At 40.2% G+C, this 12,890-nt stretch overlaps 1 protein-coding gene across 1 annotated transcript in view; it reads left to right on the forward strand.

Moving 5' to 3' along the window:
* The first annotated feature begins 3,023 nt into the window (after positions 1-3,023).
* TMEM161B (transmembrane protein 161B) overlaps positions 3,024-12,890 on the forward strand; it is a 107,612-nt gene continuing 97,745 nt past the window's right edge. The window contains exon 1 of the mRNA XM_014520070.2: positions 3,024-3,178. The gene's annotated coding sequence lies outside the window, so the exon portion shown is untranslated. The remainder of the gene's footprint in view (positions 3,179-12,890) is intronic.

Here is a 12,890-nt window from a genome sequence, read left to right on the forward strand (position 1 = left end):
ACCCTGCGGACGGGCCGGGCGCAGCCCTCCTGCCGTGGTGGCTGCCTGCACCTTCCCGGGGGCCGTTTGACTTGGCCGCAGGGAAGCGTGGAGGAGCGGAGCGGCCCGTGTTCCCCCGAGGCCTTCCCCCGCGGGGAGCCGCCCTGAGCAGACCAGTCCGGAGTTCGTGCCAGGCTGGGAACCAGCTTCGCTCCTGCAGTTCCGCCGTCCCCCATCTCAGGCGTTGGCTGGGCCCTGGCTGCGTCTGCCTGAGCACTGCCAAGACTTTGGGCAGCGGCGTTGCTGGTGTGAGCAAGGCCTTGGGAAGCTGTGGCATAGGCAGCCCCTTGGCCTGCGTGAGAGCGCCGGCTACATTGGGTTAGTCTCATATTTTAACACGGCTGTCAAATATCTTCTGAGGCTGCCTTCAAGTGGTGGTGGTAGAAGGCAGAAGGGGGGCCCCAGCTGTTGGGATGGCTGCTCCAGGACGTCATTGGTTGTAGTTTGTCAGTAGCTGAGCACAGGTTGGGGTTTATGCCAGCGTTGCCTTATTTGATCAGCTAAACTTTGCCACTTGAGGCTGGGTTTATATTCAGGCCTGGTCTATGTAGACGCTGTACAGACCTAAATACGGTAGCATAAGAGTGATGTTGAAGCTATGGTGGCCCAGAAATCGTATGAGGCGCAAGGATTTCTTAGGGTGATGCCTTTTATTGGGCCAACTGTGTGGTTGGGATAAATTTAGACAAGCTTTCAAATGCAAAGCATTCTTCACTTCATTTGAAAGCTTGTCTGATTGTATCCAAACTATACAGCTGGGCCAGGATATCACCTTAAGAAATCTCCTCTCTCACAAATTGTGTCTCTGGATAAATTAGGTTTTTTTTCCCCCTTATATACTAATATTGATACACCTCTTGGTCTGCATACATTTACACTACTATGGAAGTGTCAAAGGTAGCCAGAGAAACTTACCTCTTTTCCCATATGGAGATAATCATTACTGATATAAACAGATGCATAGCTGTGTCCATGCTGGGGGAATTTAAGTGGTACAGTTTCGCATAGGCAAGCCCTCAGGATTGCCCAAACTTAATAATAACAACAGTATACCTTTTTTACTTAAGCGAGGGCAACCCTGAGGGCAGAAAATTGTACCGTTTAACATATTAAAGCTTATATCTACTAGAAACCATTAAAAAAACAAACCAAAAACTTCATTCTGAAAATTAGGAGAAAAAGGTAAAAGGTTACATTGCATAACATGACTTGGATATAGTGATATGTAGAAGACGGAGCAGGGTGGCATCTTATAGGTTAAATTGTGATGTAGGTGTTTGGAGTGTAATTAATATATTAACATTTTGACTCATTAGCTGTCAAGCCATAATGTCGTCTTTTTCAAATGATACTAAAAGCTGAACTTGAACTTTTAACATCTAATACACACTTAAAAACATCGTAAGTGCTAGTAAATCTTTTGCATACAAACATTTTTGGTATTCTAATGAAGTTAGACTCCAGAGTCAGTAATTTTTACAAGGTATCTGTTAACTAGAAAACAAGTTAGTTGGAAACCAAAATATAAGAGGAGGAGAGTAATCTGTCATCTGAGCCTTAAAGCAGTGGAAAAGGTTTGGTTTGTCCTCGTGGTACCTGTCAAAAGTGCAGGATGTTCTCATCTGATGCTGATATGACTCAGTATCGCTTATCAACAGCTGGCTGGCTAATATCTGGCAGATTTGGAGAACTGTGAACCCCAGTGTCTTCTACAGCCACTGGGAGGAGGAACATGTTTCTGTCACTTTCTAGTGCCTCCGAGCTGTTTGCCCTGCCCATTCCTCTATTTTTGCATCCTTTCTCCTCTTCCAAATGCTTAGCTTTTTCAAGCAAGAGTAGAATATTTCCATCATGGTCATCAGTTTTGCTTATGTTAAAGTTCTGATCTATCAACAAAGCAGTTTTGCTACCTTTATTCTTCTAGGGTGTGTTTACATAAAGAATTTGTACAGTTTGTCTAGCTGCAATACACTTACAAGACTTACAGCATTAGCAGAGAGTAGGTTAGCTGCATTTCTGCTTCCACCAACATGAAATTGTGCACTGCATTCCAGGGTTAGACAAGGCCAGAGTGTTGACACTTGTTTTAATAGCTCTCCTGAGAATAGCAAAAATTTCCCTATTCTTGTTGGGAAAGACTCTTTGTAATCACAAAAGTTAGAAACTCTTGCATTTAAAAAAAGTTAGATAAGTCCTTTGGGAACTGATCGCTTCCACAATACAGCAGGGAGGTTTTCTGCATTGATTTAGTATGGGTGAGTTGTTGCATCAAGTTTTGACACACCTAATCCAGTATAACCTGATTCTCCCTCTCATAGCACCTTCTTAGTCCCCAGATTAGTTCTCTAGACTAGTTTTTCCTGTGATTTCATAGTGTACTGCAGTAAGTATTAGTATTCTATATGATGGTCCTCCTGGTACTTGCTGTCAGTCACCACTGTGGTGATGTTTGTGTAATAGGAAGGGTCCCAGTTCTGGCCATAGGTTACTATAGAACCTGCTTACTTGTCTGGAGCCAGTTTTTTCAAGTTTTCATTTTCCCAAATAGTTAGATTGTCTTTATGCTGAGAGGAGCTTGAATAAAATTAGAAGCAAAACTCATATCTTGCTTAACACAGGCAGCTAATTTGTAAACAGAATTGTGTAAATGCTTGAAAAATGTCATTTTGCTTATGTAGTTGGATTGGAAAAGGATAAAAGTATTGGAAGTTTGACACAAGAGTCTGCAATAACCTTTTTTCCAAAAGGAAAGAGACTTTTACATGCAAACCTTGAAGGCAGTGGTGGTCCGTTAGCTACGTATACTCTAGAGCACCATACAGCAATATACTGTGAAAGTGAGTTTGACAAGCCATGCACCCACACCTGCATTAATTGAAAGAAACTTAACAAATCATGTATGGTGCCTAGAGTCCCAGGAGTTGGAAATGAGGGAGAGCATGAGAGCACACTTGAGTGCTTCTTGCTTTGTGATAAATTAATCATTAAACATTTTACTAAGGTACCTAGCTGAGATGGAAGAAGACTCCATAATCCCTTTCTTCTGACATGCCTTCCACAGAACTCCTCTTCATTGCCTTTTGGAGGAGGAAATGGTGGAATCATTTTGAGCAGGTCCAGGGAGAGAGGCAACTTTCAGGTAGGAAGTGGGTGCAAGTATTTTCCAGTGTATAGGTGGGCCTCTTAGTGGTATGTGTGCGTGCAGCAGGATACGCTGAGCTGTTTTTATGTCCCTTGAGATCCTTTAATCTTACCATTCTTGCTTCGTGCTTCCTTTCTGTCTCTCTCTGTAGTAGGGACAGACAAATGACAAAAATGTGGTTATTAAACAAACAAAAATGTATGGAGCCTCATTGAGAGTGATGTTTCCTAAAACTAGCATTTATTAATGTTCTGTATTTACAGAACTTATATTGCCAAATGAGCCTCTAAATACCATTTCCAGACATCCTTCTCAGGTATGTTATATGACTTCGACTGCAGATGTTTAGTCAAGTTACATTCTTCAGCGTGACAAGTGTCTCCTTTTGCTAGAAGCCTCTCTGTCCATGAATAATTAGTGCAAATACTTGCTTCTTGCTTGAAAGTTTTTTAACCTAATTTTAGCAGTTTTGCAAGTAGAGATGAAATAGATGATTCAGTTAAATTCCAGAGAAAACAGATAGACCCTTGTTTAAGATGTACAAAGACTTTTTAGTAGCAATTGCATTTCTGTAAGTGAAGTTGCTGTGGATTAGCCACTTCCTTAGTAATATAGATGAGTCTCTTTGGCATTCTGCAGCATCCCAAGAAACTACAGTTGACTAATTCTTAAACAAGGCCTAGTGTTCCAATTATGCTCATGCTTGATTTTAAGCATGAAACTTGTTCACTCGAGTATATGGATAATTCCACTGACTTCAAGTTAAGCATGTACTTAACTGCAGAATCTGAGCCTTCATACCTTAATTATAACAATAGTGGGGGCTAGCATATATGTGATAGGAGTGGAGGGGGGAACCCTGCCTTGTTCTTACAGGTATTTGAAAATAACCTTGCACAAAGTCAAACTAGAAAGATTAAAAATAAAATTATGAACTGTGATTATCTTTACTTTGTGTACACTTAGATTTGGTTTTTATCTCACTACTGCTTATTTAATCAAGTGACTCTAGAAATGTCCTTTAGAAAGGAGTTTTCTTAAGAACATAAAGATCTTATCTACAGTATTTTAACACTACAGTATTTCATTTGTAAACTTAACACTGTTATGTTTGAAACACTTAACAGAGTCCTCACATCTTTATCTGAATTGCACATTCTTTCCTTTTGTTCATTTTTAAAAATGTTATCGAGATTAGCCGTGACAGGTGTTATAATTAGGGTATGAAGGTCAAAGCATCTAGAAAAGCACTAGTGTAAACCAGAGATGTGGGTTTTCCAGAAAATTTTTAATTGGAAAAATTTCTGGAAAACTTTCCAATGCCCTAAATACAGCCTGATATGATTTAGCATGTTTATTTGACTTGTATTTAGTAAACAAAACTAAAGTACCCCCATATTAATTTTATGTCCCAATAGTCACAAGTATTTGAACTGAATATTTGATTAGGAAAAAAATTAAATACAACCCACTTAATGTGGTTTAAATGTTATGGTCAAATTCAAGCTTTATGTGAAAAGAAATTATTTTTACTGGAATACTTGTAAAAATGTAAAGACATTACACAATAGCATGTTACTTCCCTTGCATTGTTTGTTTAAATTAAAGAGAAAAAATGAAGGCACTGAAAACTGGTGACACGCTAATTTTAGCACACCCAAAGAACTGTGCATGATACGCTGTGGTTGTCTACTCATCTATTTCAGCAGAGTTTAACTCTCTTCCACTGAGATCGTTGCGGCAGCTCCAGTTTCACTGTCACTATCTGTAGAATCACTTGCGCTACTTAGTCTGATTCTGAAATGGAACTAAGAAGACAAATCTGATTCTGAACTACTTGAACCACGTTCTCTTTTGCTAAAGGATGACTTTACCAATGCGTCTATGGGCAAGGGTAACTTATCGCACTGCATCTTGTTCACTACTTGTGCTTCTGACTGATTCTCCAGAAGCAAGAGATTTTGAGAAATAGAAACAAGCTTAGCAGTGCATTCATTTGTTAGTCTGTTCCTCTTTTTTGTCTTGATTGAGCTGAAAGCCTTCCAAGTTCCATTCATAAGAAGCTGCTGTTGGTGGAATGCTTAGGATCCTTAGAGCAATCCTGGACAGTAGTCGGGTATTACAGTATCCCTTCCACCATGTGAGAGGAGACATAATATTCTTTGCTGCCCACCAAATGATGTCTTTGCTCCAAAGTTTTTCTTTTTTGCAGTACTTGGCAATGTCTGTCATAACAGCTATTTTGCCGATGTTGGGGACATTTTTAGCTACTTCCATAATTGTATCAAGAGCTGTAGATAATTAATCTTCTGATAAATGTTGTCCCCTGTGTTGAGGATCCAAAAGGTTTGCTGCCAGGTGAACTGGATGAGTGCAAAACTCAGATCTCTTAGTAAACATCTGTTTTATTTCTTTTTTTGATAGAGGTGAAAAAAATGAACTGAGTTAGATTTTCATTCAGTTGTGTGAATATCTGGAATATTTGAAAGGCTCGGTGTATCTCCTTCAAGTTTCTTGGTAGCAACTGAAACTGGTAGTAGCAAATTGAATGGTCCTTGAACTTGAACCTAGAACACCTTGTTGTCAAGAATCTGCTTCCAAATGTTCACGGGAGTAATCTGGGATACTGTGTCATCTATTGAAGCACACTGCAAACAGTTCTTTGTGTGCAACAAACTATGTAAATGTTTTGTAGCTGAGCCCCATCTAGCTTCTCCTGGCAGTAAAAGCGTACTTTCTTTCCCTTGCTTCTTTTTCTGTAATTTCTTCAAAGTCTGATTAGCAACATGATGATTGTTGAATACCTTCACTATCGCTTTGCAGTTTGCCAATATTGTCTTCATTGTATTCATACTTACTAAGTCCTTTGCTAGAAGATTCAACCCATGAGCAAGACAGCCAAATACTATTAAATGAGGATACTTTGCCTTTAATATTTGCCACGCAGCTTTCATGTTACTTGCATTATCAGTTACAAGGGCTTGTACCCTGGAGGGACCTGCACTTTCAATCTCTTCACTTAGTAATTTGGCTATGCTTTCACCTGTATGAGAAGACTTGATAGCAGTTGCTTTCAGGAATATTGGTTCATGTATTGCTAACATAATGTTCAATAAAGGATTTCCTTTTATGCATTGATCTGACATCAGAGTCAGTGATTCTGTTTGACCAATCCTTTCTTTGCATAACCATTGTTTGAACTCATCACATTCTCTCTTAGATAGAGTATGACAAAGCGATAACATGACAGTAACATACAATGGGCGAATTAGTTTGTAAAGTTCCTTCCGGTATTGATTTTCAGTTATGGAAAGAGGTGTACCACTTGCGAATATAGCTTGAGCTAATGTTTCATCTGCTTTTTCTTGATCTTCTTTTGACATTTTGTCCATAAGGCTTGATTAAAAAGCTTGACTGTTGACCAACTATTCCTGGTAGATCGCATATCTGGTGACAGTGATCTTGAAAGTGAGGACCCTGTTGCTGCTTCCCCCAGATCTGGCAGCTCAACATTTTAATTTTCCATTTTTTGCAAATCTGCTATTACACTTGAGCCTACCAAATTACTGCAACAAAAGGGGGAAAAGATTTTTATTTTAGCTGATTCTAGTCTGGCCACATCCATCAGAAAGAGAAACGGCAGGGAGGTTGTTTCCCCCTTCCCTGCCAGAAAGAACACTGCTGCTCAACTTGCTGCTCAGTTGCTCTGGGACTGCAGAGTCAAAGGGAAGTATAGTTTGGCCTCTTCTGTTAGCCAGAGGACTAAGCTTGCTCTGTTAGGTTAAAATAGTTAACTATTTATCTGTTATGTAAGTTATAAAAAAATATTGTAATGTCTAAGCCACTTTGGGTGCTTAGTGCAAGCAGAGAAGCAGGATGAAAATATTTTAAATAAATAAATAATCCAGAGTTGCATTAACAACTTTTAAAATTATAATGTTTTAAAACAATTTAGATGCTAGTCTATACTGTATGTTGTTTAACTTACTGATTTATTTACTTACTTGCTTGTTGAGAAGTAGACTTTTCTCAGATGGAGTTCCACTACTTTGTTGTATTAGCTTTCTGTATATGGCTTGTACTCTTTCAGAACAGCTTCTACGTGTTATTAAATGTTTCTTCATTCTTGTTGCGTTGTTAACATACTCCTGCTCGCAATATTGACATCTACCAACTTTATTCCTTTCTTCAGTGGCTTGAACTTCACTATAACAATGCTACACACTAGTTTTTTTTTCCTGATTAGACATTATGATGACTACTTCAAATCAAAAGTACTAAAAACTAATGGCTCTTATGCAAACACTTCCAACTTTCACAACTCAAGAAAAGAAATGAGACACACTGCTCTGTGTTTGCTGAACTGAAAGTGAAACAAAAATTAATCTTAGTTTTGGTTTTGCTTTCACTTCCAGTCTGAGATGAAATAAGAACTTAAGCTTTGGTTTTGATTTGACCTTCGTAGCCCATTAGGTGAATTCATAACTTGATTTTTGGTTTGGATTATTATGCGAGTGTATTTATCCTCCTATTTACAAATCAATAAAACATATATGCACTCACATACTTCCTAGGGATAATCACCTGAAAAACATTAATTACAACTTTGAAACTGTCAAGCTTGCCTAATATTATATTGTCATCCATTCATTGTTACTAATGAATTTTATGAAACAATTAATTTTTAGAAATATAAAATTTCCCATGGAAAAATAAAATGCTGGAAAATTTTCTGCCCCACATCTCTGATGTAAACTATGCTTAGACTGCCATGTCTGCAGCTGTGTTGGATGCCCACACCTTGCCTGTTGCACAGCCTAGCATAGGTGATGGTACTTGCACTGGAAAACATGAAAGAGACTGTTAAAGTTAGCCATAACCTGGATGAGCAAAAGATGCTTGATATTTTTGGTGTATGGCTTGTCCTGCACTTGATTTATTGAGCAAATTGGTGCAGCACTAATTAACACTGTAAACTTTCCCACTCTGCCCTTCCCTGGTGCCCTTAAGCCACTAATTTTAAAGGACGATTTTTGAGAGAGAGAATAATCAGTTCTTTTCGCTACTTGGTTACTCTGTTGAAACTCAGTTGTGGTGATTGTTTTGTGATTTGGGTTTTGTCTGCTGGAACCTGACTCGCACCAACTCGCTTTACATACACATAGTCTAGTCAAAAGACAGTCTTCTGTTTGATTTGTACCAGTGACCTGTAGGTCAAAGGTTCTTTAGCTAAGGAACTCTGGTGCTTATTTGTTTTTATGTTACTTATGCATTTATTGGGGAAGACCAGTTCAAATTTAGTGGAATAAATTCTGAATAATTACATAACTTGACTGTTTAGCTATTGACTGGCCTGTGTCTAAAACAGACTGAAACTATAAATGCTAGCGAATGCCTAGCTTGCACATTGGGCTTAACAGAAAAAACCTAGAGGTTTTGTACCATGTCTTGTTTCCTTTATATAAGAGTCGGAGAGAGTATTTTTCCCTCCTCTCTCCTTCTTCCTTTTTATCAGAAATTCAGATCTTTTGTTTGTCCTGAAAAACTGTGGGGGGAATTTTTTGGGAAACAAGCTGTCTAGGCTTGTAGAATTGTGTTCATTTAGTCATAAACTTAGTGTTTTTGTGTAGTGGTTGTTGCTGTTAACATCAAAAGTGGTTTCAAGTAATAACCCTTCATTCAAATCCTGGAAAATGCCTAGTAGGATGCAGTGCTTGCGATTGCAAGCTTCTGGTTAGTTAAAGGTTATGTTAGTAGTGCCTACCAAGTTTGCACCCCGGCTTGTACCACCACAGAGTTGCTAATTCAGGTGTGGTGTTTCTCTCACTGTTGAGGGATGGTATAATGGAATTGTCAAGCTCTACTTTGTAGACTGGTTTGCTTAACTGTGTTATACCTTTATTGTGGTCTGAGCATCTCCTAAAATTATTTTTCAGGATCTCTGAAGGTCTCTTGCATAGTTGTGAAGCATATTTGGAATTGTGTGTAGTAGTCAGAAGATTGTAGGTGTTTAGTCCCCTGGGAATTATGCTGTGTTTCTTGCATAGGCTTAGAAAATACAGTAAAATCTTTGTTATCCAGCACCCCCCGGGGTAAGAGTATTGACAGTTATGTAAAAGTTCTGAAATTTGAAAATGTAAAAATTCTGAAATTCTGCTTATCTGAAATAACCTGGCAGGGGTTTTCGGATAATGCAGAGTAGGGTGGGGGATGGCGGTGGCCGCGTGCAGAGCGGCAACAGGACAGGGTGGTGGATGGCAGTCGCCACATGTGACCTTCCCCCCTCCCCCTATGTCCGGCAGGCCGGCCAGAAACTCCGATTAATAGAATTTCCGGTTACTTAAATGCCGGATAACAAAGATTTTACTGTATACGTCGCTGTTCAGTTTGTCATCTTTCTTTTTCATGTTATGTGCATGCACAAAGATGTGTTTCTTTAACTTCTCTTTAGTCAGCAAGAACTCGTGCTTACATTCTCATCTTTTGAGGTTTTTAGGCTTTTTTAATGTCATGGGACATATTACAGGCTGCTTACAAAAAAAAATTTAAAATACCCCAGAGCATTAATTTAAACTCCATGTGTTCCTGTGCTGAGCCCAGCACATGCCCAGAACAGGTATCATGTTAGTTGGACCTGGTTCACCCAATGTCTGTATAGATCAGATGCTTTAGTGGGGCTTTTTTGGCACTTTTTTCAAAACTGATTCAATCATCTGTTAAGGTAAAAGTGCCAGAAAGCCCTGCTGAAGTGCCCGATCTATGCAGATGCTGCTTCTTCCAGTAAAGAGTGTTTTGTTTTATTTTCCACACCTGTCAGCAGCCACAATGATTTTCATATTTTGTTTGGATTGCCCCAAGCTTTGTGGAGTTCCTGATCTTTACAGGAGTGAGGACCAGATTCTTGACTAGTCAAAGATAAAGCTTTGTCTCAGGCACTTCTGAATTTCACTACTGAAGCTGACAATTCTGTTGTTCTGAGGGCATGGCATTATTATGAGAAATCAATCATGTATGGTGAGGCAGTCTTGAGGGCTATGGTTCACTATATATAGCCTATCCAAATCCAGTTTAGTAGAGGGCTTTGCATATAGCTAAGAGAACTTTTCATTTTACCTAAATATTCCACATATAGTCAATAATATTTGCAGCACTGTGGAGGTGCGCTTTGTTCCAAATTTGCCTCTGCAAACTGACCAGTCACTTAGGCTGTCTTGTGTGCCTGTTCCTCATCTGTATAAGGAAGATGTTTACCTTTCTGTGGTATTGTTGAGGATGAGTCTTGTTAATGACTTATCTGTTCAGATAGCACATCGAGGGCCTTTTGAGTGCATACAGAAGTCTGGTATCTATCTAGATGGCTGTTCTGGTTTCTGAGGAACTTGGAAAACAGTAGAGCTCTGAACTACATAAACATTTTTTCTGGAACTAGGTTATCTTATCCTATGAAAAATTGTGGGGGCAGGAGGAGGGAAAGGAAGTTGTGTTGCTGTCAATGTCTTAAGCTTTACATTCTCAATGCAGTTTGAGGCATGTTGAAAAGGTAAAAATACTCTTGGCAGCTAATGGTTAACCTACACTTGGATTGTTAAAACTGGTAGAGCTGAAGTGCTAGGAACAGCAGGGAAAACCTTTTCAATTTTTCCTATTTTTAATTAGTTTTACGGGAATAAATCCTATAGGTTATGTGAGAAACTGCCCTAGTACAGTAATCTGAGATTGTATGGGATACCTACCTGGATTTTCTTCATGTGCATGAATACTTATATAATTAATACAGCATAGAGCAGAGGTAAACAAAATATGGCCCATGGTCTGAATCCAGCCCACCAAATGACTCTACCAGGCCCACAGCTACTCGTCTGAAGGAGGATCGTATACTGCCCATGGCTGCCCTGGCTTTTGGCAACTCTTACTCTCCCTTCCTCATGTTACAGCTGGCTGCAGCTCCAGTGGCCAGGCAGCCATTCCCATTCTAGCCTGACCTGTCCCCCCACCTTGCAGCCCTCCATAAATGCTCCAAGGCAGAGGGTGTTGAGCTCCTGGGCAGGCTTCTGCCTGTCCAGGCTGTCTGCATGCGGCTCCAACAGTGTGGCTGTTTGCAGACCAGACAGCTCGGTCTCCAGTGAGAACTGAAGCTCAGGTATGGTTCTCCCTGCTGGTGGGGGAAGGGATGCAGGGGGAAAAGTGCTTGGAACTGCGGGTTATCCAGGCTGGACTGGTGCCTAGTAGGGGTACAGGCACTGCTAATGTCGTGATGAGCTGTGCTACTACTCACCACTTTAGGCCGTGCCACGTGGGTGCAGCTGGAGTGGCTGGCGCGTGGTTCCTGCCTGGCTCTGAGTCCCTGGTACATGGCTGGGTTGGGCAGGAACACACCAGCTGCTCCAGCAGCATCCATGTGGCCCAGAGTGGCACACAAGAACACAGCACAGCACCAGCCCAGCTGTGTGCTGTGGACTTGGGGCAGGAGAGGGGGGTGCAGGGAGAAGAGAATACAACATGGCAGTGACTACAGCGTGGCACTGACCTGACTGTACTTGGATAACCTGCAGCTTGCTGCACCCCTCTCCTGGCCCTGAGTCCCCAGCACACAGCCAGGCTGAGCTGGGCTGGTGCTGCACCGTTTCTGTGCACTGCTTTAGACTACATGGGTGTAATTTGCACAAGTCCTGCTTGACCCAGCCATATGCTGGGGACTCGGGTGGAGGTGTTGGGGGTTCAGGGAGAGCTCCTGTGTGTGTGTCTTCACGCACGTTTTTGCCTTTACATGTACATGTGCGCGGCCCTTAACAGCTCAACAAAACTTACGTGGTCCTCCAGCCCAAATAATTATCCACTCCTTGCATAGTAGATGTGGGCAAAGAAGATTTATATTGGCAAAATACTGTGCTTTGGTTGAGTTGCAATATGCACGTCTGATATGCTTGTGTTTAGAATTTTCTGCTCCATTGTAGTATACCCACATTTCTGTAAAGGGATAGGAATGCATGTTTATATAAAAATAAGTCTTCAAAGTTGCATCGGGTTGTAATTGGAGATCACTGCTAAAATATGAATATTTCCCGATAATTAAGTCAGAAGCTTCCTTGAAGATAGGCTGAGATTAAGACAGAAAGCATATCTGTGCTGGCATTGGAAGCCATGATGGAACTAATAAAATGGTGCCAATTATTAAAAAGTTTTGGAAATTGTCTTCACTGCATATATCTATGTAACTATAAAGGTTTTCTTTTAATTTTGTTTTTGTGTACACATTTTTTCTCTGTCCAATCAGTAAAGCCCTAATCATACAAAACTTGAGAGAGACATCTGTGGATATTTAACATTCCATGGAAAGTGAAATGTGTCAATGTTTTATTGATTCATTGTAAAATAATTAACTCTTGTTGATATTTAAAGGTTTTGTCACTGAAACCAAACAGGTGTATGCTGGTCACAGTCGGCTCTTGATTGATAGGTGGGTGGGTGTTATTTTACTGTGTTTCAACCAGAGGATATTCACAATACAAATCAATTTTGAATTGGGACCTTTGCACAAAATAATTACTTTTAATTCTTAAAAACATGGTAGGTGATTTGCCATACAGTGTTTTGAGATGTAAGTATTAATCTTGGAATGCATATTGGTGAGTTTTGGGGGAAGATGAAGTTCATTGGGACAGTCAGACAATAACTTAACTGTAGGGCTCTGATTTTTATCATGGAAGTT

The sequence above is a fragment of the Alligator sinensis genome, unplaced genomic scaffold, assembly GCF_000455745.1.
Source record: "Alligator sinensis unplaced genomic scaffold, ASM45574v1 scaffold218_1, whole genome shotgun sequence".
Classification (NCBI taxonomy): Eukaryota; Metazoa; Chordata; order Crocodylia; family Alligatoridae; genus Alligator; species Alligator sinensis.